The sequence below is a fragment of the Mixophyes fleayi genome, chromosome 2 (assembly GCF_038048845.1).
Source record: "Mixophyes fleayi isolate aMixFle1 chromosome 2, aMixFle1.hap1, whole genome shotgun sequence".
Taxonomy (NCBI): domain Eukaryota; kingdom Metazoa; phylum Chordata; class Amphibia; order Anura; family Limnodynastidae; genus Mixophyes; species Mixophyes fleayi.
In genome coordinates, this window is record NC_134403.1 from 297,756,467 (window position 1) to 297,779,464 (window position 22,998).

The window sequence follows — 22,998 nt, forward strand, 5'->3', positions numbered from 1 at the left end:
CATTTCCCAGTCATATTTTAATTGTTTATGTACAGTTTTATAGAGAATAAGAAGCCACTTTTCCTTCACAATAAGCAAATGTCATGCAGCACATAGTAGGGAATAAACAATACTCAAAAGTACACAGTGATTTGATGAGTTAAAAGGTAATTTTTAATATATGTTTACAAAAATTAGAGATTATTTTTCACGTACACTACACACAATCTAAGAGGGAGATTTACTAACTTGGTGTTTGAGAAAATTACAGATTTTTCTACGCTCTGACGTGTAGTTGGTAAACCATGCAATTTACTAAAGGACAAAATACTCATCAAAGAGCATCAATCAAAACCAATATGTACGGGAAATGGCATTAAGCTGCAGTTTCCCAAACTGCTGCTCATTAGTAAAAATAATATGGGCATAGTTCAGACAAGCAAAATAGCTATCTTGCCAGTCAGAACAAAAAATACTAAGTAAAGATTTTAAATAGAAAAAAACAAAAACCCTCCCTTTCATTTTCTACAAGTTCTACCGAGCATTAGGTCCAGACCTGTGGGTGGTGAGGGGGCAGTGATTAAGCCCCCTGCACCTAGAGAGTACAGCCCAATGCTGATGAGCACTGGACCTCTCCTGGCACCCCTGGCCTGTAAATACTATGGAAATACTCTCAACATAGAGTACACACACCTGTGGCACTACAAGTGCCAGCCAGGGCCGGATTAAGGGAATGGAGGCCACTGGGCTAAGGGGGCCCCCATTCCCCCGTTAGGCCGATCACTGTTAATCGCCTGCCGCCCCCCCCCTTCCGTGAGCCCCCCTCCCTGTTAGCCAGCAGCCCCTCCCCCAAGCGCTTACCTTCTCCTGTCACTGTTGTCCTTCCGCAGCGTGCTGTTAGATCCTTACTGAGGAGACACTCTCACAAGATCACCTCAGTAAGGAGATTACTGAGCACCGCGGAATGACAGCAGTGACAGTGCTCAGCAGCACTGATCGGGCCGGTGGCGCTCCCGGCCCAATCAATAATGCTGTTGAGCTCTGTTAAGGGCCCCCTGGATGCCCGAGGCCCCTGGGCTGTAGCCCAGTTAGACCTCGGGTTAATCCGGCCCTGGTGCCAGCATCCACATGTGCACCAATGCATACTTACCCCCTCCATTTTCTATAAGACCAATGCTGAGCACATCCAGTTTTATCATGCAGTTTGGATAGGTTTGCAAGCAGCAACACAGCAGATAAGGTTCAAGTTTTCAGTCTCCAAACCACAGGACAGCAAATCCTGTAGTTTGGATCTGAAAACCTCAACCACATACACAACTGCGGCTTAGTCATTTCCTTCTAAGTGTATCTTGATGAGACCAGTGTAAATATATAGGAGCTATCATCGTCAACTTGATGGTTGTGGCTGCCCTAAAATAAGTAAATCAGTGCCATGGCCTGGGCAGACTACAAAGAATTCCATCCCCTGGTGACCAGTCTGGGATTGCTACTGGTCTCCCTGTAATAGTGTGACCAGCTCAATCTGGTGCAAGTTGTTGCTTTTTCAGAGGGATCCCATGCTTGTTGCCCACTCGTTAAGTGGTAATCAGACAAGGCTATAGCACTGGTAGTGTTTATTTTGGTGGGGGATATCTTATTTTATTTTATTGCTTTTTATTTAACTAGTAAGGACATTGGTCAAAGTGGAAATTTAGAAGTGTCGTTATGGAAAATGTAAGTGTATGGAATTTGATAGTTTTTGGCCTGTTGTAATAGGCCAAAAATGGTAAAGTTTGACAGAGGGGTGGGGCCTAATGATGCGATTTGCGTGGCCACGCCCCCACGACGCAACAGCGAGACTTCCTCTCCTGGAAATCTTGCTGCCAAAGTTGGCAAGTATGGATTAACGCAGAGATGCACTAATAATAAAGGTATTTTACTAACAACAAAGCATAAGGATGTGCATTTGTATTTGCTCAAAAGTGCTAAATTGTTCACCTCACATATAAAAAAAGAGAATGCCCAAAGCACGGTTTCATTCCTGTTTTTGGAACAGCCCTGTAAAAGTGGGTTTGTTAGTCTCGCTGAAAACAAGGATGGTTGTCACCTCAAAGCAATATTACACTTTTCAGGTTTTCTTGGTTTAGCCCAGTGGTTCCCAAACTGTGCGCCGTGGCTCCCTGGGGTGCCGCGGCGATCTCACAGGGGTGCCGCGACCAGGGACTGTGGCAATCAAGGTGGGGGACTACTTGGTAATTATTTTGACTTAGGGATGCCTTGAAAAAATTATGGAGGCCCTAAGGGTGCCACGAACTGAGAAAATTTGGGATCCACTGGTTTAGCCACATTTATCTTACTAAAAATAAATAAAATATGAGTGTGAGTGTACATCAGAACTGTCTTCACTAGGCAGATCACAAATATGTTTATAGAACATTGGATGAAATGCATTCAATCACAGTAGGTCAAAGTTTGAAGTGATGAATTTACGGTTTCCATTATGCACACTTGTGACAGACCAGCATGCATATCAAAAGTGTTTTTACAGGGGCAGTTCCTAAGATGATTATGTGGGTGTGCTCATTGTCTTGCATCCGGGAGACAATTAGGTGTACGAGTGCCAAATGTAAAATTCAGGGCACATTATTACAAAAATTAGTTTGAAAAGACAACTGATTAAAAATATACACCAGGCCATGTTTCTACCAAACCATGTATTTCTATTTAATTCTGAAATAGAACATGTTTATACTGGCAATATATTAATTAATTAATTAAGAGGTGTATATTTACGATAATATGAAGTCACAGGAAAAGTGACATATGTCTTTAACATTAGCTCACAATTGACAAGTTTGTAGACCTGTCCTCCAGAAGACAAAGAGGGCAGGTCTACAAAAGACAGGATAGGTGGCTTTTGGTGAATCACGTGATTCCACTTCAGTGGACGGGGCTACACAAATCTCACCATCCGGTAGAATTCAGACCTTCACGGGTGTCCAGGAGCTACCTGGACATTCTAAGAAAATAGACATGGATGTGCAGGCTTCCTTTATGAAGCCACAAACACGACACAGCACTAAAAGCCACACAAAAATAGAAGTTGGGTCACTGTGCCTTTCCTTCTGCCGTGTCTGAGGAACCTGATAAATGACGTATGGTAGTATGACTGGATCACTTATAAATTACTTATTTGTGGCTCGATCATGTAGAAATAATGTATTGCAGAAATTTATTTCAATCAGAGGTGCAGGCACCAATGAATAATTTGAAATGCCCTTATGGTGTTACATTGGGATGTGTTTTGTATGGAAGTGTCTTTGTTTGGGTTTGTAACTTTGCAAGAGGAAGTCTCTTTGCTGATAGCAGGAAATGCTAAGTAAGTATTTATGTGAAGTGACAAACACCTGTTTAGCCTGTATACCCAGCATTGGGCCGCTTCCTGGCTGTCTGGCGTGACTTCATTTCAGATAATGCAAGAATCAAGTTTTAGCACATAACAGAGTAGTGTAAATATTGTTAGCTTTGCATTGCATGTAAATCCATGTTTGGGAAACATATAACGTATCCTGATACTAAAAATAACTCAAACCTCAGGGGGACTGGCTTACCCTGTGTCCAAACTGTATAAAAAAAGAGACATTTTACACTAAAATGTATCATCATTCTTGTTCCATCTGACCTGATCACTGGTACCTTCAATCAGTGTGACCGCAAATAAACATCACTTGCTTCAAAGACCTGCTTGAAAACGTCTTCCAAGCTGAAAATCCTGTGACCTACAGATTAGACTCAAAATCAAATCCGTTTCCGGCTGTCTGAGGTTTGGACCTACCTTCCCAGCAACACCGCTCTGCCCGCTACCTAGCAGCTCTGGCCAGTGTGATAGGCCAGGGGGATCCATCCACAGCAACCCTGATCCATAGTGAGCGGTCAGGGGTACCAGCCCAGATGTACCAGCAAGGGGGTACCTTAGCAGTGACAGTTATCCAGAAGGAATCCGTTACTGAATGCTGGTAAAGAGTCCAGTGGTGGCAGCATTTTTAAGCCCCTCCTATTGCGGTTAGAAGGCGCATTTGGGACAACGAAAGGGAACGGTGGCAAAGTAATCCCAGCCGGTTCCCAGCAACAACAGACAGAGTGGCATAGGCGGTTCACCCTGTCACAGATTTCTGGTGGCAAGTGGTGGGATAACTCCAGGCGGCTTTTCGTGCACCAGTCAGGAGAGTAGAGTTATTCAGGAGAGGAATAACTGCAGCCAGGAGAACGCACAGAATGTCTAAGTACAGTAAAAAGTCAGACCTCGAGATACTGTGCCAAATGAAGAAGTTAGAAATTCCTTATACAGCGACAAGGCGCAAAATGAAAAAGACGCTGAAGGCCTGGGATGTGCACTACGGGTCAGCAGATGAGGAAACTGACAGTGACCATAAGGAGACAGTAAGGCGAAACCTAGCGACCCGGGTCGTCGGGGCTCACCCCGGCAATATCCCGGGTTTTTAGGTCATTGTGAATGTGGTATTAGACAGTCTTAAATTTTCAATGACTGTAACAAAATAAAAAATAGACTGTGCCTTTGAAATACTACACATTCAATAATAATCCTGCTATTAAATTCAAGCCTTAAAAGTTAAATGGAAAAAACAAGGAAATTTAAAGTGAATAAACCTATTTATGTAATTGGCGCTGTTACTGGCGACCTTCTCAATACTCATCTGGCTCCAAAGCAGTTTTTTAATTGCCCTTAGTGGGATAGTTTTAAATCATTTTGTTGTATCCAAGCTTGAAATTTGAATACCTAGCACAGCTAATGATAATTCTCATTTTTATTTGCATAAGACTTATAATATTGTATATGCCAGGTTATTTTCCACTATCAAGTATCTTTAATTTCCTGGCTTTGTAATTTAAAATAAAATAAGGAAAAAACAGAAAGTCGGTTTCAAAATGTTAATGGTTATAAATGGAATTAAAGAAAGAAATGTGCAACCACATTCTTTGACGTTCTACTTTCCAAGAATCTCTGAGTCACTTTCTAAGTCTCCAAACAACATGTGCAGTCCAATCTGCATTCTAATATAGAAGAAAAACTTAAACTCATATTTTAGATCCAATTGCAAAAGAACCTAACATTTATTATTGTAGGAAAGGCCAAAGCAGCCTGCACTATTACAGCTACTCAGACACAGATTGTCTCTCTGAGAGCCAGAGCTAGAAAGGGGACAAATGCAGTAAATTTGCAACAGCGCAAAGTCTATAAAATATTCTAACTTCAAAATCTCTCTGGAGGGCATTCCTGCATGGCTGCCAGTAACACGCACTCACACTCACTCTCAGAATGTTATGAGAAGGCAGAGGGGGGTGGAGAATGGGGTGGATTGCCATGTGACTGTGGTTGCCATGGTCATCACATGACACTGTGGAAAATCATTAAGAGCTGCCCACAGAAACAATCCAAAGAAGCATGGTAAGTCTGCCATAGTGATTCATGGGGTTGCTGCTTTAAAAGCTAAATCACATTAGTAACTTAAAAAGTATCTCAGTTTATCAGTTCAACCACTGGGACACTGAAAATTAGCAGAGTCCTGGTCCAAACCTTATTAAAGCTGGGAGCAGAGGGCAAAACTAATTTTCCATAATATGAAACCAACCCTGGTGATGTCTAACAGAATGAAAACAGCACACATTTTACTGATGTCATAAGGTGACAAATACAATCTAGTAATGTCACCTTATAGCATACAATCCAGATGGAAACCTACAACAGCATTTGACAACAAAGAAAACATTCCACTTACACTGGGGGTGAATGTAGCCAATCCACGCTTTTTATTTTTTTCTGATTCTTTATCACAGCCAGTTTCCAAGCATCTGTTACCTACGAACAAAGGTAAACATTCAAGTTATTTTTGAAACAACCAAGAACACATTTACACATATCATTTTTTATGTTTTTATATTTTTTTAAGTTTGTGGAATAGTTTAGTTTCCAGATCAGCCATGTAAACCCATACACATATGATTTACACATGCTGTGTGGCGATGAGGTCACATGTAAACTGCATGCTCACATAATACAAACTGAAATCACCAGAACTAATTGCAGTGAAAGCATACTGCATAAATACTTCATACATGTCTGTATTTACATGGCCAATCTGGTAAGCCTAAGCACAACCAACATATTGGGGCATATTCAATTCTTCCGATTCCCCGTCGCGTTAAAACTAATACCGTTATTACGGCGTTATTACGGTAATAGTTAGCCGGATTTCGGCTCAGGGAGCCGCAAGCGCGGAGCGTGAGATTTTCTGCGTTTCCGCTGACAATTGAATATGCCCCTTTGTGTGTTTTTACGCAGCCTTGCTAGATTGGCACTTGGAAATTATTTATCCCGATCCAAAAATGTCATGTTTTACAAACAGTGTATCAAAATCAGCAACATGGTCAGTAAACTATAACAATTTCTACAAAGTAGCAATCAGGCAACAAATGCTGACAATGCATTTATTTCAGAAGCGCCAACGGCTCATCATTGATGCGTGGATGAGTACATGAAGATGTTTTCTCTCCTCCATTCTTGAAATTCTTTAAATATCAATAATTTATAAATCAATGGTTCAAAGCTCAAAAGTAAACAAAATAAGAACTAAACTCAAAAACTATTGCAGGGAAAAGACATACATGCTTACAGCATTTAACCCTCTCCTGCTTATTCATAGTAATAGCACTCTCAAACATTGAGCATTGGATGCCTGTTGATGTTGAGTAGGCCGAAATTTCAGATACTCATGTTAACAGGCGTATTTGTAGGGGGAACTTGTCCCACAATATAATGTTAATTAATATCCCATGTATGGCTTTTATGCAAGTAAACTAATCACACAGTTTCTCATGCACCCCACCTGTCTATTTTAGAAATATATTGTTTATTCACTGTATCATTTAGCCTCAACTCTTTTGCACGTAGATGAAAGCTACTAAACAAAATCAGATTATGGTTCCATACATTCTTTAGAATGTTTAACATAAAGACACATTTAAACGGAGGTTGCCAGGGCATGGTGAATGGTCTTTAGCACCAAAATGAAAGGACTGCACACAGGTTGTTCCCTGAGCGACACTACTTTTGGAGTACTTTTATTTAGAAAAAGAAAACAGCATGAAGTTGCGAGGGCTTGGACTTTACTCAGATGCTAGTAATCGCTAGCGTGGATCAAGGAGAATCATATTGTGGACCTGCAACAGGTATATAAAAGTATGGCTCTCTTGTGCTAGTTTACCAGTGTGCACCATGATGTACATAATATATGGTACATGGGCTTACACAATTTAAACAATATTGGCCTGATACATTTGAACATGAATGTCCATTTGCGCACTGTGCATGCCCAGAAACGGACATTACGCAAACGAACGCAATTGCAGGCAGTATTATATCCGCAGACATCGGACACTTACGACCCTTTACAACTGGAGAGACAAAATGGGGAAGGGACGGACGAATGTAGCGCAAGTACAGTGAGGGCATAGTCACGCAGATGCAGCCGATTGAAATCCTGTGTTTATCATAAGTATGCTTGTTTTTAGCCGTATCTGTTACAACCACTACAGGGCAGGAGTAAATGTTGGGCGATAGTGATAACCGACACAGACTATTCTTTGAATTAAAAATTACATGTATGCGTGTCAGAAGCTATCACAGAACAACTATAAGCAACTAAGATATATCATATAAATGCAGTGTATGTACTGTACGGGTTGAAAACATCTATATATTTCTGTAAATAATGTATTTAAACTTTTTTTTTTTTTAAATAATTATTTATTTGCATTGTTATACTGTTGACAGTTGTTTTTTTTAATTTATGATAAAATAAAAGTTTTATGCATTCTGATGTAAACCATTATTGTACATGCGCATGTGCGCATACTGCAGTCTGTGTGTCTACGTATGGCAAATATTGTTTAGACAGAGCGTATTTCCACCCATATTGAAATTGTAACATATCTTGATCATATGCTTGGATTTGAATACAGGTAGAACTATGCACAAGCTGCATGCTCTTATTAAATATGGAATTTATGTCCAAGTTGCCTCAGACATGAATCAGGTCTTAAGTGTATTAAGAAGCCTTCAGCTATATTAAATTGCACTTGAATTTAATGTTGTATTGACCCTGGTTTGTATCATATTGTTCTATAGTTGGACTTTACACATGTACTATACAGTGTTTTCAATATTACTAGAAGCTGTGTCATATTTCTCCACTACCTTTTTGTAAAAATGGCCATTACATATTTGTAATGTATGGTGATCAGTATATTATCCAAGAATATCTGATGGCGATATCCTTACCTCCCAAACGATTTAGACAGGACAGTCCCAATTTGAGGGATTGGTTCTGCCATCCCATTCGGGACAGCTTTCTCCTGAGGATGGGAAAGAAAGGGGCTGCCTAGCGCTTCAAAAGCCCCCATCATGATGTGGCCACTACACCACCACTCGTCTTCACAGTGCCGCCTACCTAAATGTTGGGAGGTATAGATATCTCTGTCTAACTATAGTAGTTAGTAGCAATGAAACATATGGATATAAAATTACACTAAAGAAAGAAAGGGAACTGAAACACTCCACAATATTATATGCATTTGTATTTTAGAAAAACTCCCAAATCACATTACTAGCCTTGCCAACATAACTGTGATTTATGGTAAAATTGATCCCTATTGTTATGTCGCTGATCATATACTATTTTACACACTTAGCCTTGGTGTATCAGGACATGCAGAAAAAAAGAAGTTAATATTAGCAAAAACAAAAAAAATGACCACAAAGGGTTTTATGACCAGTACAACTGTATTAATTTTAGTGAAGAAGTGCTCAAAATGATGGTGGCATACCTTTCTAATACCCCATTCATAAGCAAAACAGTAGAGAAAGAGCAAAAAAGGCACTCTTTAAAAAAGCTACGAGCGAAACGTACGTTGGGGGAATGTGACGTCATTTCTGACATCACAAGCACCCGACAGTGGCTTCTGACTCCGGCATCTCTTGCCAGAGACAAGAGTCCTGAATCTACATGTAGAATCATTTATGTGCTGGAGGTACTACATTACTGTTAATATTATGCGCACATGTCAAATGAGATCTGCCTATGAAATGAGGGAATACCTGGGGGGACACTATAAGATCATTGTGTGTCAACTCAGGACGAATGGCACTATCTCACATTAATGCGTACTATAGGATATGGACTACCTAATGAACGCCAAGTAAATTTCTTAGGGAGGAATGGGATGTATAACACTGCAATCTACTTTCTAAATATTGATAGTGTAATATACACGATTTTTGACAATTGCAGGATCCTAGTGCAGTATGTTAAATATCCCAGCTAAACCTTAATAAAGAGGATCAAACTAACTAAACGTTAATAACAGTGTCTCTCTTTTGCATGCGCATGGAATTATTATATCCATATCCAGAACTGACCTATATATATACATTTAGGAATCAATTCAATATCCCCCGCTCATAGATACATCTAACTAGGTAGGGACTATATATGCAGTAATATATGAGCGGATTGTCAACCCAATAGTGTTATTGGATATCTATTGGTGATTGAACTGCTCTTTAATATTCTACTTGTGATGCATACTTTATGTCACTGTCGGGTGTTATTTGGATTTTAATACATACATTTTTAATCTTATTTCGCTGCTTTCTTTGATATTTTAATAGAATTAAATAAAATTGAAGTTTTATATTTAATTTTCATTTGTAGAGGGACTGGAGTGCCTCTTTTGCTCTCTCTCTACTGTTTTGCTTATAGTTGTTAATGTACAAGAGTGCACCCCATCTTAGTTGGGAAATTATACTAAATCATGAACAATAGATGATTAGTCCCGTATCTGTGTGCGACCACATCCTTTTGTGTTTGTAATACCCCGTTCACACTGCCTCAAAAACCCGGGTTATTGTCCGATCTGAGTATGAACGGGTCCCTTGCATCTACCCGGGTCGGATTTCTGTTTCTTTTGCAGAGTTAGTCCCAGGTAGATGCCAGTATGAACGGTGAGACCCAGGGTTTTTAAAAAGAAAAAAAAAGAAAAATAACATCATAAGAGGAGCCAATCAAAGCTCCTCTTATGATGTTGCTAGGGGGATGCGGGCAGACCTGGGTTCAGTGTCAACCCGGTCGACACGGGAATTTGCTGGGGTGGGGGGGTCTGTCACTCGCCAATATCCTGGGTTCATATACCCGGAATATTGCTGGGCAGCAATGTAAACGAGGCAATAGGTTTGTTTTTTTCCTTTTCCCAGCATATTTTGTTTATGTTTATTTGTACATTGTATAGTTTGTACTGAGGAGTTATATTATGTGTCCTTCTCCTTTCTTGATTCTCTTTGTTCAACTATATGTTCATAGAATAAATAAAAGAGTAAACCCCCAAAAATTGTTAGTAAGAGAAAAGCAAATCTGAACAACCAGGAACTGACACTTGGAAACTATGACCTCATGTATAGCGCTGGATTATATTAATTGCAAAAACTTTTATCCATGCAGGTATTTGAGGGAATTGGTTTATGCATTTTATTCTTCTTTACAATAATAAAGAACAGTATTGTGTTTTATACTTTATTCATTTCTATCTAATCTACAGTTACAGAATAAATTGCCTGTGTTTAGATTAGGTTTTGGCTCCACTATACAATTGTTATCACCAGATAGATAATTGCTCTTGCTGGCTTTTGTGACAGAGGATATGAGATACGGTAGGCTGCATAAAGCTGTTATAAATATGCATCTGCTGAATTGCATTCAGTATTATTTAGTGTAATTACTAACATGTGCAACCTTTAATAAAAAGAAGATAAATAGATTAGAACACAACGCATAATAGTATTCCATGTTCTGCTTAAAGTGTACTAATGGAACCATCATTTACATATTTTAATCTGCAACCAATATTCCTAATATTAGTTTATTTCAAGCAGTTGCTAAACCCAGCAGCACCATATTTACACATTGAGGGGCTCATGTTGAGTTGAACACAAAATGCAAAACCAAAAACAAATTGCGCTCAACTCAACATGAGCCCCTGAATCATCATAGTTTTGCATTGCAATTTTTATTTACCAATACTAAAAAAAAGCAAACTAATACATAAAAATGCATTATGTTGTCGATTACAACAAATCACTTAACTAAAACAAAAAAAAAATGTTTTGCTCAACACAAAGTATTAAGTCACAGTGCCTGCTTCATTAAGGAAAGCTAAGGAAAATTAAGCAAGTAAGGCAAAACCATGTTACATTGCAGGGGAAGGTAAATTTAAAACGTGATGGCAGATTTATAGTTGGGGTAGGACATGCGTTAGATCAACTTTAGATTTCAGTGTACAAATAAGCTATCAAGTATTTGTGTGCTACATGGAAAAAACAAATTAACTCTGTGTGTCTTTTTCTTTTATTTCGGCTATTAAGGAACTGCATTTTCCACAGAATGCACTGGCAGACTTGAGATACTTAAAGAGTGTTGGACTAGGGTTGGAGCCCATAGTAGTGTCTGCAGGGAGACGAGAGATCTTGAATTGAATGACAGTATATTTTCCAATACAACGTTTGTGCAAATATACATTTGTGCACAGGGAATCTATAGCCACAGATTGTAGATAATTGGACTTGTGATATGTGGAAAACAGATCAACAAGTTTTACAACCAGGTTGGGTAGACTTTGGAGATCAGATTTTGTGCCTGTAAGAAAATACTGACTATCAGTGAACTCTACACGTCCCCAAATAACTCAAAAATCACTAAATTCCAAAAATTCACTTATCCCTTTATATAGTGGAAGACATTTATGGATGCAAGGGTAACTGCGAAACGGGTGATTTTATCCATAGCAGCCAATCAGATTCTGTCATCTTTTCTAGTACAGTTAGAAAATGAAAACAAACAAATCTGAATTTAGCCCATGTAGTTCCCATTCTCTCATCTCTTCATTTACCCAACAAACGTATTTTTTGCTAATCTTTTTCTTTCATCTCATCACCCCCATCCCATTTTTATCTAATTTATTATCGCCTAATGTGTCAATAACTATCTATTCTTTCATAATTTTTTACCTGCGACTTGGATTTTCTCATTATTTTCTTATATTCACTGAAGTAAAATATAATTTCTATATAATCAATTCCATGGAGTATATTTTAGTAGCTAATTTTAAAAAAATGCTCTTGCCTGAAAGTACCTGCCAATGTCGCTCGATTTTATTCTTATGACCGTGCGTGAAAGATTGAAAAAAAAATGGATTTTGTATTCAGCAATAGTACAAGCAAAGGAAGTTAAGAAAAGTTCAGCTTCAAAGGCTTCTCAAATCCATAGGAAGAGAGGTAAATGGTAGGTTTCTTCTCTCCACGTCAGGAAAGTGAGCAGTTTGTTGGTCTATATTTTGCACTCAAGTACTTTGTAAGAAAATAATGTTCTGTGAGATAATTCAGCTGGAAACACTATACTGCAGCAGTGGGCAATAAGTGGCCTGCCGAGCCTTCAACTGCGGCCCCGATCTTAATCAGAATGGGTGCAGCCATCTTCCCAGTCATGTGATCTCCTCTGCACAGTGCAGGGAGGTCATGCTGCATATCTGGAGGACTGAGTGTACTCCATCTTCTTCCTCTGTATGGCCCCTTTGAAGGTTGGAGGACTGCTCATGTGGCCCTCCGGTATTTCACGTTGCCTCTCACTGTTCTACTGGGTATGGCTTAAGTAATTTCCTTTTCTTGATAATATATATGTTTTTTATTTTTTTTTACTTTTTTTTTACAGTGAGTGCATGAATCCAGGGGAATGTAATGGAGACGTGGTAGGCAAAGTTTTTGCACATGAAACTATAACTATATTGGTGGACTGTTCGCCATAAACAATCGCAAAGCAGCTTAAAAATGTAACAAATCTGGTATTTCAAAGAGATATGGTAAAATATAATGCAGCACCATGTGATTAACCCCTTCTTCCTTTTGTAGCCTTAATAAACAGCAATTTTGTTTATAAAGACTCATTAATATGAAAGCCTGGGAGGCCAGTCTCAGAGCCAGAAATTGTATTGCTTGGTTGCTGGCGCCTTGATCACCGATATACAGCATTTACTAGTGATCACTGTATTTTCCTAATATGGAACACTTCGGCATTATAAAAGTAATTACATATCCTTTGACATCATATTATGGCATTACTAGAACATACCCTCAGGGTTATGCAGACTTCAGAAAGGCAGCAAATACCTGAATCCAGGTCTCCTTCGCCAGTCTGTACTGATTGTTCCAGGCAATCTGGATGCAAAAAAGGTGATGTTCCGGTTACTATTAGAATGAGTTTACACTGGATCTACGAGTGCTGGCAATAGGTAAGACCAAGTGGAGTTTCTTGTAACTGCCACTGGCCTCCCTGGTTAAATAAAAATAAATTCATAAATAAATTAAATCCTATATTGCTTCACCGCTATATAACTATATGACATACTTTATAAATCATCATCACCATTGATTTATATAGTGCCACTAATTCCACAGTGCTGTACAGAGAACTCATTCACATCGGTCCCTCCCCCATTGGAGCTTACAGTCTAAATTCCCTAACATACACACACACAGACTGAGAGAGACTAGTGTCAATTTGAAAGCAGCCAATTAACCTACTAGTATGTTATAAATGGAGACAAATTTAGTATCCCTCTACTTAGAAAACTTAGCTAATTAAATAATGGAGTGAATTAACGGGATTGAGGGATTTTCATGATTGGAACTTTGGAAGCCTTTTAAAATTGTTTTTTACCACTATTTTTGCCTATGCTTCTCTGCATTTTATAATAAACCCTATAACCACTTGTGGTTGCAGTTGGGAGCAGCAGGGCAATGCGTACTGGATGCTTACTTGCCCCATTAACCCATGTTCAATGCAAGTGAATGCAAATTGTTCCAGGAAGTGGCCTCCAGTGACACAAATTCAAGCACTGATTGCCACCATGTTTGACATGGAGTGTCACTAGCGTTTTCCTAACGCCTGTGGATAACAAGCCTTATACCGATGGAGCACTTTTGTTTTTGACAAGCAGCTTGCCACTCGGCACATCGATTGTGCTGTTTGCCTCTAACTCTGCCACACTGTACTTGCTAAACAAGGGAGCAGTATGTAACAATAGAGCCAGGGCATGTCGTGTGGAGGATGTCTGATCACACATGTCTAATACAGCCATACTCCATCTGTATATAGTAATACAGACAATCAGTATACAACAATGACGTATAAACAGTATATAAACAAGGTAGGTCACAGGGATCTTACTCTTTTATTGTGTAATCCCTGCCACATCACAAATGGCCACTATTGGATGCATCTGCTCAGCATTTAAATATGCCATTCATTTGTATTCAAACATTGGTATCTTCTTTGCATGTCATTGGTACACTGATTGATCCTCCATACAAAGAAATGTCATAGTGGTAAAGGAAATGAAAATAGTCCTGCTAGCTTTCTAACACCACCACCAACTAATCAAATAAATAATAAACCATATTACAGAACATTTGCCAGCAACAACAATGCCACATATTTTACAGACAGAGAAATAGTTACAAAACGTAAACTAGCAGAAAATTATTTTGACTTGGCCCAGTAACCTAGTTGACCACTAAATATCACATCTTCATGTTCAGTAAGAATTAGTTTTCCTCTTAAACAGAAAGTCCATTTGTTGTATTTCTTCCTGTCTTCATTTGATAAGATGATTACATACAGTAGTTGCTGGACATCTTGCAGGACAAAGATTACGCAATGGTTGAAAACAGAAAACAGAGAACTATGACTGTTTGTCTTTTACAAATGAACACAGCACAAAATGAACAGCAGTGCAGATAAGGTCAAGTTTTGCAATGCGTATTGAGATAGAGGAAGGAAATGGAACACAATCAGCCCATGCTAGTGTGTGAGGGAGGGAGGACAGAAAACACCACAACTACCTCAGAAATCTCACATAATTCTTAAAGGCACACTTACACCTATCTGCTCTTCAGCATTTTATACATTAATGACCGCGTTCTAAACGTAATGTAGTGTTGAAAATCGTGGAATATGATAAGAACTATTGCTCACAAGTTACAATAAATTCTACTGATGAAAGCGTATCAATTGAAATGTGCATAGAAAGCACAATTAAACCCTCTTAGTTTCCATGCATCGTTATCCACTTTCCCAGTGCATATGTGGAAACAAGCACAGAACTGAAAGATACAAAATAGAGAAAAATATATTTTTTTTACAATATTTGGCAAAAAGTGTCTCCATTGCAAAAATATTTAGATCATTTTGTTTATGCTTATGAGGACAATAGCCAATAGGTACATTAAACAAAAATCAATAATGAAATAGCTTACTTTACAAATCCTAAGCATGTATATAGGATGGATGACTTTCTAAAGATCCAAATACACTATAGGAATATAATACACTACTAAGTACAGTAATTTCAGCTTTGATTTCCTAACACTTCCAGTTAGAGAATTTTGCAAGTGAGGGTGTGGGTTAACTAGTTTCTGAGAAACTGGATGCACCTGGGTGAAATTTAAATAGCTGTCGAGTTTCCTTCCAAACAGCCGATCACCACTAGGTCACAGTGGCTACACATTGCATCCCCATGCATTATAATGATTTCCCAATCACAAGCAGGAAGTCCCAATGACATGATCCTGGTGTTTTCTGCTTGAAACAGACGAAGAGGGGCTAATAATAATGTTGGTGCAGATTTTAAATGAAGTCTTTTCTGGCTGGCTTGCAGAAGAGCATAGGAGGATTCTATGTTTTATGTGCTCTCTTATTTGCAGGTTTTGCTAAATTAGTTGAACAACTTGCATTTTTTATATCAGGGCATAGTACCCTAGTAGGTCTTGCATGTGCCCCTTTTCATACATATCTTTAATTTTTATTATCCTTTATTTATGAAGCGCCAGCATACTACGCAGCTCTGTATGTTGACACAATTAAATAACATGTAATAACATGAAACAGAACATAAAGGTGGCCCTGTCCAATACGAGTTTACAATCTAAGAGAGGTGGGGAACAATTACTACATAAGGTAGCAGAATAACAGTTGTAGCAGCTGGTAATAAAAATGTGTGTGGCTACTGTAAGGCAGAAGCATTAAATATTAAAGGAGCCATTGGCGAATGGCATTTCTGTGCAACTGCCGGTGGAGTGGTATGGTTGGAATGAGGAAAGATGAGACATTGTAGAAATCTTAAGACACTCAGCTGCTGGCAAACATTACTTTCCTTTAACAGTTATCTTAACTGAACTTTCTTTTTTTATAATAAATTACATTATATATTTTGGATTGAATTAATTTTGTAAAAAGAAGAATCCCAAAAAAGTGCATTTTTTGCCCTGTATCCTGCCTACATATATATATAGTAAAGAAGATATTTACTATATAATACTCAGCTATGAAAGCTGTATCACCCCACCTTCCCCCCATCTCCCCCATTCCTGGATTATAAAGAGTGGATGGATAAAGTGAAAAAAAAAAGTGAACTTATTTCTGGTGGAATTGACGCAGTGGGGAAAAGCAAAAAAATGGTGTGGCTTCCTGAGATACATCTCTGGCATAGACCCATGGCAGAGAGAGGGTTACCCATGAGAAATAACAAAAAAGGCAAACATCATTGTCGGTTCTGGCAGAATCCTCACAAATTGTATAGAACCCAACTGAACTTCATACTAATCAGATACCTACACACCTCTTCCCACACTACACTACAGAGATTAAAATTGGCAAGCATGGACGAACATTATATTTTTACATTTCAACACCTCTATTTAATAAACCAAAGATGCTCAATGAGCTGTGAGTAGTGGTAAAGAATACTTTAGTCTAAAGAGATTGTTTATAAATAATGTTATTTTAACATAATAGCAATTTGTTATTATTTCGGTATTACTTTCGGTGTTATATTTTACTCTCCGGAGGACAGCTACACCTTTACCCTGCTGTTGCCCTGTCAAATGCTCAGTAAAGAGACCTTAGAAGATCTGGATCTTGTGGGCACAGAGACTATAAGATGGCATGTGTTGTATCACGAGTACCCATTGCCACCATTTTTGCACCAATAGGTTCTATAGTGAAAGCCTGTTCCTTTTCCTTTTATTTATTAATATTGCATTGTGATGAAAATTGTGTATAATTTAAATGTATGTTTATATAACTCTTAGAAATGTAAGTGATTTTGTGTGGGAACTTTTTTGTACAATTGTTTTTTCTCTAATTTTTAAATTTTTAATTACTAGAGCTTCGACAGTTGTGTTTGACATTTGCTTCTCTTAAGAGCCATTGCCTTTAAACTTTACTATGATGAAACAAATAGGTACTTAGTATTATCAATATTATTAAATAGCTAGAAATATTCAAACCATTTTGAAACCTGTTCTCACCCTAGTATGACAAATCTATGCAAAAGTTCAAAAACTTGCGTGAAATTTTACTTCTCTAGTCTGATAGAACTGACCATGGTTGATGTTTATTGCTGTGTTCATCACTAAAACCTCTACAATATTCATTATAATCAAGTTCAATGTACTCATAATAAGTGAATATTGAACATACACAACGTTCGTCACACATCCAGCACGTTCAACGCATGCATTCAGCTTCCGTCTGCCATTCCAAGCACAGTTCAAAGTTTAGGTCGAACCAGGGATGAACTGGCCCCAAATCATGAGCAAACCACAGTTTAATTTAAGACCTAACTGCTGTTCAAATCTATTGTAGAAACATTAGCTTTTAAGTTAAGAAAAAATACAATAGATTTTAAATTAAAAAATATGTTGATGTGATTTTCTATTAGAGACATTGATAACAGGAGAGTGTCCTGCACAATATAAATAATATTATTAGTCACTATTCCATTTTGTATCCTAATTAAAAGTGGATTACATTTTGTAAACAATATAATAAATATACATACATGCTCTGCAAGCATCCATACAACGCAGCAAGTATGTTTCACCTTGGGACCAAAGAGGGTGAGCACGTTAAAGGTCCCTGGAAATCTAGGAAAATAGTAAATACTCTGTGTCTATACCACTTTCAATTTCCCTGTGTTATGATGCATGAACGTCATATAATATAGAGCTATATTTGAACTCACAATCTTCTCACATTCTGTGCTGTTGGGGGCTTCGTTTATTCCACTATCTAACTATCAGTCTGTGGCCTCCTCTTTGCATTTATTCCCCATCCTCACTAGCATTATTTCATCAGTGAACATATCATTGACAACAACAAGATCAAATAATCAATTTCCTGAAATACTAAGTGCTGTGGAAAAAGTTTGCAGGTTTAATATTATTTAAAACTATTAGTTTAAAATATAATGTATTTGCCTTTTCTACCCCCTTTAATTGAATATTGCATTTAAATATTTTACAGCTATTTGGAGGAAAATATTTATAACCATAGCTACAAAATGACATTGTATGCAATCTAGAAGGCAATTTCCTCCTCTTACCTCCTCCATCTCTGACAGTACAAGGAGCTTTACTCCAGACCATACAGATCTAATTTAGGAAACACAGTTCACAGGAAACAGGAATGACAGAAATGCAGAGTAAACACACCATCCACGTTCAGCAGATACACAGGAGTGTAAGGCCCATACTCAATCTGAGTAGTTTAGTTCAACATGTTTTGAACACTGTTTATATATTGTATCTTTGACAAAATATTACATAATTAATAAGTCAAATAATTTAGATCAAAGCTTGAAAAAGAACTTCTAAAACTAATCAGCAACATCCTTACTGAAGTGCTCTCATATTTTTATCGCATCTCTAAGTTTTACCCTCTACAATACAGGCAGACATGTTTGCAATGACATCACATGATTATGTCGTTATTTATAACAAGCACATCATGGGCCTCTTGTGGTTGGCCGTAATTGCGCCCCAATTCATAGATGCAAATTGTGTTCACTAAAAAAATCCTCAATTGCAGGCACAGGAAGAGCTGCAAGATACATGCAGGTGTGCACTATTAGCAACGCACCTGGTTTACACAAGGCATACGGCCCATACACTTGCGCCATGTTTATAACCATTTATTTTGTCTGTAAACAAGACATTCGCTATTAGGCAGCTATAAAATGTCAAAATTCTCTCAAATACAAAATAAACAGCACCCCATCTCACATATGCAAAAAAAATTGCTTAAAGTGCAAAGAAAAGTATAACATATGCACGTGCACCACAGAAAGCACCTATCCGTGCCCACAGAGCACAGGTGGTTTGTTATTACTAGCGACCATCATCATAATCAGCTATTTGCAACTTGCCATGAGCACCCACAAATATTATGGCTTGCACAGATATGTAGGCGTCTATGTCCCTGTCTGCATTGGTTTGTAATTGCACAAACATGCCCTTACAATAATCAACCTACATTAGAATGTGCTTTCCATCCTCGTTAATCCTCTCTGGGTGCAAGTGGACTCAAGTGTCGGAATGCAAGACATAGTACTGGAGTTGAACTCAGTCTGCATTAGCCCCAATGTCACTAAAGCGGTTTCTCTTTGTTTACCTTTGAATCACAACACTAAATTACTGGACCCCATAGCATTGGTGTGAGGGCCTAGTAATGCTGGTACATCTGCATCTGGATAAATGCTATCCCTGTTCTTTGGTTGATGACCTCTACTGACTTCTTGTTGGCAGCTGCTGTGTCCGAACATGTAGAACAAATGTCCTGGCTCTGTTTCCAACAGTGAGCATGAGCCTAAAAATTTTTTTAAAAAAATAGCAGGTGACACGCAGCTACTCCAAGCTTGCGGATAACCATGAGTGCCTGTGCAGCACACACGTGACAGCATTCTCCAGAAACAGAAGAGGAGGCTCAGTTAAGATGAAGGTGAAGGACAGTCAGGGATCGCAGCAGCTATTTTAAGATCTCAACAATGACTATTTCATGTTTTATTACTCCATTTTGCCCCCTCTCTTCTCCTTCAGACCGTACCACACCTCCGGCAGTTGCACAGAAATGCCATTCGCCAATGGCGCCTTTAAAATGTAATGCTTCTGCCTCCCAGTAGCCACACACATTTCTATTACCAGCAGCTACAACTGTTATTCTGCTACCTAATGTATTAATTGTTCCCCTCACCACCTCCGGCAGCTGCACAGAAATGTCAAATGCTGCTTTAATATTGCCCATTGATAATGCTGCTGCCCTAAAGTAGCGCACATTGCCCACCAGCAGCTACAATTGTTATTCCACTATGCTATGTATAAAGTGTTCCCCACACCGCTTAGATTATCTAAGCCCGTATGGACAGGGCCATCTTTACCTTCTCTTTGACACTATTTGTTATTTGTAAAACCCTGCATAACTTGTCAGCGCTTTATAAATAAAGGATAATAAAAATTGTAGTAAGAATTGTAACAATAGCCTCCTGGTTAGAATCTAACTGAAGCCCCAAGAGCTGTGCTAACCATTGTGCTGTCCGCGGAGATACAGCGCTGGCTTAATCATGTGGCGCACCCCCGATAAACTACATATCATAATATGGAATATGATTTTGTAGAGGTAATATTTCCCCATAACAAACATGAATTAGACTCTGGTAATCTTCAAGCTACCATTAATATGCATAGATGTTGTAACCATGACCTTCAGGAAGTACAATTTATTATAAAGCTCTTGTAGATAAATAGGGAGACCAATGAGCAATTTTCAAATGTACCACATTGCCAATAAAATCTAGCAGCACGATCATATCAAGAGAACAAAAGGTCACTTTCTTGTAAACTAATAATGCTGCCTTAGCAAAGTGTTATTTTACCGGTGTGTGACTAATTAATAAAATCATCCTATTAAGTATAATTTTCTATGAACCTGGCAGTAGCTATCACATTACATAATGAAAAGGAACTTTAGCTGGGGGAACACAATGTCCAGCATGTTAGATAATTAATACGTATATTGCATTATGAACACTGCTATTCACTTGAGCTATCAAAGAGGTTTGAACAAAGGAGCTGTTCCGTGTTTCTGACTTCTAGGACAATTCACTACACTAAATTACTAGCATTGATGTGTCAAGGTGACACTAATAGTATACACGGCTACAGTATATAAAATATGCTACATAATTTGAACTGTTTTGTCAGAATAATGATCATTATACGCTGTAAACAGTGTAACTTTGTAGTGACTTTATTTATTTGCAAAATTCTTGTCTTAAAATTGATGATTACTTTTTTTTAATTTCTTAATTTTGATTATATTCTAGCTGTAATGCTTTTTTCTTTTGTTCTGGGCTGAGTTGCCGTATGCAACATCATTGTGCATGTAAATGATTTAGCGCAAGGACCAAGTGAAAGAGCAGCTGCAAAAATGGTGGCGCCTCTTCATCATCATCATCAGCTATTTTCTTCATCATCATCAGCTATTTTTATAGTGCCATTAATTACGCAGCGCTGTACAAAGAACTGACTCACATCAGTCTCTGCCCCATTGGAGCTTACAGTCTAAAACTCACACAGATTGAGAGAGAGACTAGGGACAATTTTGATAGCGGCCAATTAACCTGCTAGTATGAATAACAAAAAATGTAAATGTACGTAAATTAAGCGCACATGGATGTACAGGATAGTGTTGGGAATAATCTTCTTGATAAGTTCTCGTGATACATATGGTAACACATGAAATACAAAAAATATAAACATATAGTGTAGTAAATTTGAATATAAATGTCCTCTACCACAGAGTGACCCACAAAGTCCCCAATAGGAATGGATAGATCTTCCTACAATTCTTAAGGTATGAGAAAACAATACACTCATCAACCATGTGTCATAAACAGAAGGTTTCCTTTCAATATCATGCTTATAAGATGCTTTCTTTGTTACTTGCGTTGTATGCACAATTATACTTGTCCTCCAATCGGAATGTAGACATGTAAGGATGTTTGGATCAAACTCCCATCATACAGTTATAAGTAAAAAAAAGTCATAAAAACTCTCTGGCGCATTACCATTTTAATATCATGAAAACTTAGAAACATAAAAACACAAGATCCACATATAGTGAAATGGATATAGAATACCCTCTAGTTAGGGAGGGTAGCACTACCGAAAAACAGGCTCTCAGGGGAGATCGGATCATATAGATGTTCCAGCTGACCTTTCTCCAATGGGTGCGTCCTGAATGATAGGGATTCAATAGATCAGGAAGTCCAATAAATCAGAAAGACCTCCCTGGTTGTATTCTATAGAGAGGATATACACTGGTAAACGTGATACACTGAATTGTGTTCCTGTGTGGTTTTATCTCTGGTCTCTATAGTTACATCATAGTGAGTGCTCTGATCCTTCCTCTTAATATCACATCCCGGTCTATCTCCAGCCCAAAAAAACTGTAAAAGATTTTCCGCTTTACGAGAAATGATTGTGCATTTAATGTAATGTAATTGATAATGGAACATTTAAATTGATGGATGTATGGACACTGACACCAGTGTTTTCAAAGGGTAAAAATCTGTTGCTTATGTTTCTCATTAAAAAAAATAGGCATTTTATCTGGATAAAGCAGCATGCAGAAAGAGTAATGTGTACATTAATAGATTGATATTTCTGTCATATTTTCCTGGCCTGCATGACCCCTTACAGCTTTGCTCACTCTCACATTAAATCACCTCATTTAGTAACACCATGTAATGATTACCCATCCTATATCCATTTTTGTTACATGCCTGTCTGACTGTGCGAGAAGCCAGCAGTAGTAGCCCAGTTCATTGGTCCCTGTAAGGTAGGCTCAATTGAAACAAGTTACACTTTTAAAGACTACAATTCCCAGCATTCTCTCCTGCTGGCCTGAACCTTTTCCTTGCTGAACTACAGGAGCTATATATGCACAAATGCAGGAGATCCAGTACATATGCATATATATATATATATATATATACACACACACGCACACACATACAGGG

The 22,998-nt window shown here is 38.2% G+C and overlaps 1 protein-coding gene across 1 annotated transcript in view; it reads right to left on the bottom strand.

The window, feature by feature from the left end:
- The window catches only part of TBL1X (transducin beta like 1 X-linked), a 232,472-nt gene that overhangs the window by 142,896 nt on the left and 66,578 nt on the right, over positions 1 to 22,998 (bottom strand). Inside the window, exon 3 of the mRNA XM_075196467.1 lies at positions 5,757 to 5,836. The gene's annotated coding sequence lies outside the window, so the exon portion shown is untranslated. The remainder of the gene's footprint in view (positions 1 to 5,756; positions 5,837 to 22,998) is intronic.